Below are 5346 nucleotides of genomic sequence, written 5' to 3'. Positions count from 1 at the left end.
TGGTAAAATACAAGACGACCCACTCTGTCCAAGAGAGACAACACTACAAATTATTAAATCATCATCTCTGAAGCTCTTGATCTTCCCTCAGTCATTTTTTTAAATAGACATTTATGATCCAGAAATAATTATCTGTTTTTTAACAGTGGCTGTCTGTGTCCAACTCTGACTGTGCATGAGCACACTCTCTCTTGGATAAATAAGCATCCTATATACTCACTGACATTCATCTAATTTGAAAAAGAAGAATTTCTTTAAACTGGCACAGATAGAAGGCCAAACCAAGAGCCAGTGCTGGATAGTAACTGATTACCTATAATCTGCATTATGTAATCAGATTTCAAAAATCACGTACTTGTAATTAGATTACATTTTAAAATACTTGTAATCAGACTAGTTACTTTTTTATTGGTTACATGATTACATATTATTCACACAATAGCAATAAATTATTAATAATTTATTGATTCTCCCTAATTCCTCTTTTTCATCTTTGAAATTTTCCTTTCTAAAATAGCCTGCCGCTTATATACACTTAGAAAGTCTTCCAGTTTTGTGGACATTCACACAGAGATCAGTCATTAGTCAGGTGGCTACACAGCATTTGACCATTGGATTTACAAAAATCATTTCAAGTTTAAGAAGAGTTTCAACATTGCATCAACTGATGGACATTCACTTGTATTTGAATTATCAATCAGTAGGTTATTTAACCATGTATTATGTATTACTGAAAGGCGTTCGTCTTTCAAACTCATTATTTATATGTAATGCAGACATTCCCAAACTTTTTGTCATCTGAACCAGTGTTGCCAACTTAAAAGTAGTAAAAGTAGCTAAAACTGGTAGCTAAATGTCACTAGATGACATCATAACAGCTAATTAACTGAAGATGAATGTGATGAATGTAGCTCAGTGGGCAAGATGAGAACTTAGATAAGGTTTGTCCAAGAAGTTGCTATATTTTTCCCTAAACTTTTGAAAAAGTCTCAAAAGGGGCGGGGAAGTTGCTAAATCTAGCTACAAAGTAGCTAAATTGGCAACACTGATCTGAACCTCTTTCACCTAATGTATTTACTTTAAAGGGATAGTTCACCCAAAAAAGCAAATGCTGTCATTAATTACTCACCCTCGTGTCGTTCCAAACCCGTAAGACCTCACCCTCATGTCGTTCTAAACCCGTAAGCATCTTTGGAATCTTTGGAACACAAATTAAGATATTTTTGATTAATTCCGTGAGCTCTCTGACCCTCCCATGGATCCTAGCGAACGACGTTATTCAACAATTCGTCTCCTCCGCGTCACCCTATAGCGCCATTTTGGAGAGTATCCACTGAACGTAAACAGCGTATGCTGTTCTGTGTCAGCTGTGTCACACGGAGGAGACAAATTGTTGAATAAATCATTTTTGTTTTATTTGCGCACAAAAATGATTCTCGTAGCTTTGTAAAGTTACGGTTGAAATCCTGTTGTCACATGGACTATTTTACCGATGTCCTTGCTATGTTTCTGGACCTTGATCGTGTTAATTACATTGCTTTCTATGGAGGGTCAGAGAGCTCTCAGATTCCATCAAAAATATCATAATTTGTGTTCCGAAGATCTTACGGGTTTGGAACGACATGAGGGTGAGTAATTAATAACAGAATTGTCATTTTTGGGTGAACTATCCCTTTAAATATGTGATACAATGCAAACAGTAGGCCTACTAACAAGTACTGTGTTTTGTCAGTGAAAAAACATGTTATACATGTTATAGAAACATGCTACTACCAGTGCAAAATGCAGACAGATGTTTGGCACAGGATTGTACTTTGATGTAAGTCTGCCAGAGAAGTTTCTAACAATTCGTATTGATGTTGGAATATGTGGTATATGATGATATGGGTGATTGATTTATATAATAATTTAATATAATAATTTATGCATTTAGCAGATGCTTTTATCCAAAGCGACTTACAGTACATTCAGGCTATACATTTTTTACCAGTATGTAAATATGTTATAAAAGGGGTGGTCAACCAGCTATTTATGAAGGCTTGTGTTTATGCTTTGTTTTGTTTTTTTTAATTGCATGATTTTTCATATATTTTGCCGCTGTTTCCGTTCTCCTTAAAACAGTCTGTTGACTTCCTGGTTCTATGAAGCCCCTTCCTCAGAATGGGTTCATATTGGTTAGCTGACCCAGTGTGTTGTGACTGTGTGCTCCCGGGGACAGACTTTATGTACATTTTAGGGTTTGTGATATCACAAACCAAGGAAGAAGCTCATTGTAGCCTAGTCCTTGCCAGCCGTTTGTTGTAGGTCTTAAAAAGCAAATTCTGTAAAATATCTCCCTTTGCATTTAACTTTGCAGATGTTATTCATGTTTAAACAGGAAGATTACACATTAACTAAAGTTAAAAAAGTAAAATCATAATTATAAAACGGATATTTCCGGTCCTTGATTCTGATTGGTTGAGCCAAGTACGAAGCTGTTGTAAATTACTCTACAAACATACACCTTTGTTTACATTTGTGTGTTGCTCGGCAACCACTTTGTTGGAACCACAACCATTTCTGAGGAACTACATTTTTTGGCGGAAGAATAATTTTTTATTAATATCATTAAATGTTATTTACTCTGTTTTATTTTGTGAAATCTTACTAAGTATATGGAATAACTATTTTATAAAAGCAATAAGCCCTGTGAAGCCGTGGTTTACAGGGATGAAACGAGAGAAATTCAACAAGAAAAAGAGGAAAACAGGAGATTTAAGCCGGGTTTGCTTATGGATGAAAAGTTTTGCACATAAAATAAAGCAACAACATATAGTACATTAGTAATAAATAATAATATATTTAAGGATTAAACTGTGGGTCATAGTAGGGTTAAATATATAAAAATTTCAATCAACCCAAAATGTATTGGTTATACTACAATCACAGTAAAAGGGCAGCTGTTTCTTCAACAAGACCACAAAATGAGGAAATTTCATAAAAATCCAAATATTTACAGAGAGATCAATTAAACCTGTCGCTCGTGTCTGTTGCGCTTGTTATAACGTCGTAGATCACATGATAACGTCAAGATGGCGGATGATGCCTGGATCGCATTCATAACGAGATTTGGCTGCAGAGTACCTACTCTTTTAGCGCTCGTTAAGTGAGTACTTAATGAAATTAAGTACCTACTCATTGAGTAGACGGTTTCGGACGCAGCCAATATCTCCCTTTGCATTGAACTTTGAGCATCGAAACTTTGCAGATGTTTTTTTTATGCTCAAACAGCAACATTACATACTCAACTTAAAAAAGTGAAATCATAATCAGTGATCCTTTAAGTACCCCTGAGATTTTAAAATAAATATTTTAATAATTAAGTATCACATTTGCGTGTTCACAGTTCTCCGACATTGGTTAATGGTCATATGGCATGCAGGTAAACAAAATATTTAGTTTTTTTTAGTAAGTGTTTTAATTTGATTGTTATTTTAAAATGATTTATTTTAATTTTACATGATTTATGCTTTAATTAATTGTTAGCTTTTCATTACACTCACAACCCCCCTGCAGTGCCTTTACAAACTCCAGTCTGGGAAACCTTGATGTAATATAATGTTTAATACACTTCATGTTGTTAATTACAATGAATGGAATATATTTTCTTACTCTTTGTATTTTTACATCATTATGGTAGAAGATTATTCTGTTTAAATCAATGTGCTAAACGAGTTAGGACAAAAGCAATCTAAAAGTAATCAAAAGTAGTCTGATTACATTACTTAAAATGTGTAATGTAATGGATTACGTCACTGACTACAATTTTTGTAATGTAATTTGGAATCCGTAACGGATTACAATTTGTAAGTAACCTACTCAGCTCTGAACATACATTACATATATTTGTTTTTCCCAGCATATGACAAATTGCTCTTTGCATGTGCAAGGCAAGACTTCAGAACATGCGAGTTAAAATCTGCTAAGAGGTAATAATGGAACAAAAGTTTTAAAAAGTGATTTTTCACTATTATTTACAACAGGATGTAATGTAATGTTTAATGCACTTCATGTTGTTAATTACAATGAATGGAATATATTTTCTTACTCTTTGTATTTTACATCATTATGGTATAAGATTATCCTATTTAAATCAATGTGATAAACGAGTTAGGACAAAAGTAATCAAAAAGTAGTCTGATTACATTACCTAAAATATGTAATGTAATGGATTACGTTACTGACTACAATTTTTGTCATGTAATTTGGAATCAGTAACGGATTACAATTTGTAAGTAATCTACCCAGCTCTGCAAGTTTGCAGCAAAACCTCATTGAAAAAAAAAAAAAAAGAGATTTTTCCTTTTGCAGATAATTCAACCAGGTAGACAAGTTGAAAACTGGTATGATTCTTCTTTGGGTCAAATTCTCTAAATATCATTCAGATAAACCAACAATCATGGCAGAAGTAGCTTAGAAAATCAAATCTCAATGGCCGACCTTTATGAAAACCGAAATGATCGTACATAGTCTAGTAGTGTCAAATAAGAGACTGTCTATATATAAAAAAAATAAATAAAAATACAATAAAAACTTTGTGAGAATCGGCCGCAAGGTGGCACTGTTATAGGCAAATTAACTTGTTTACTAGTAACTGCAACCTCATAATTTCTATAAATCATTCAGATTCCCTGAATCAATTGATCATATTATTTATTTTTGCAAGAAATGGAATAAATAAATGCATAAAAATTCATTTATAACAATAGTAGGCTACATTTACAGTATTTATAAGTACATATTATAATAATCAGTTTGAAAAGAAATCTGTGATCTTCAAAATTATAATGTATTCTTACATTATTTTTTGTTATATGTCCTAGTGATATTGAAAACATATTTGTCAAGTTGCCAGACATGATTGAATATATTGTCAATACTATTCCTGAATATCACATACCCTTTATGTCAAAAGATAAAGGTAAAAATCTGTTGAATATATCGACTCAAATGAAAATGTATTGAAAATGTAGATGAACTTTTTTGTTAAAGATTTTGACGTGTTGACCAACGTCCCTTCTGCCAGTTCTGTCATGTGTTGTTTACACTTAGGGTAAACGTACCTATATTAAGCTCACCAAAATCTACATTGAGACATTTTTAGTGCACAAGATTCCAGAAGGCCAACAATTCACTTATGAAGTATTCTAATTTGTTGAGATAGTGAATTGGTGGGTTTTTGTTAAATGTGAGCCAAAATCATCACAATTAAAAGAACCAAAGACTTAAACTATACTTCAGTCTGTGTGCATTGAATTTATTTAATACACGAGTTTCACAATTTGAGTTGAATTACTAAAATAAAAA

The sequence above is a fragment of the Sinocyclocheilus anshuiensis genome, unplaced genomic scaffold (assembly GCF_001515605.1).
Source record: "Sinocyclocheilus anshuiensis isolate Anshui unplaced genomic scaffold, SAMN03320099.WGS_v1.1 scaffold242, whole genome shotgun sequence".
NCBI classification, from domain to species: Eukaryota; Metazoa; Chordata; class Actinopteri; order Cypriniformes; family Cyprinidae; genus Sinocyclocheilus; species Sinocyclocheilus anshuiensis.
This window is presented reverse-complemented; position numbering follows the sequence as displayed.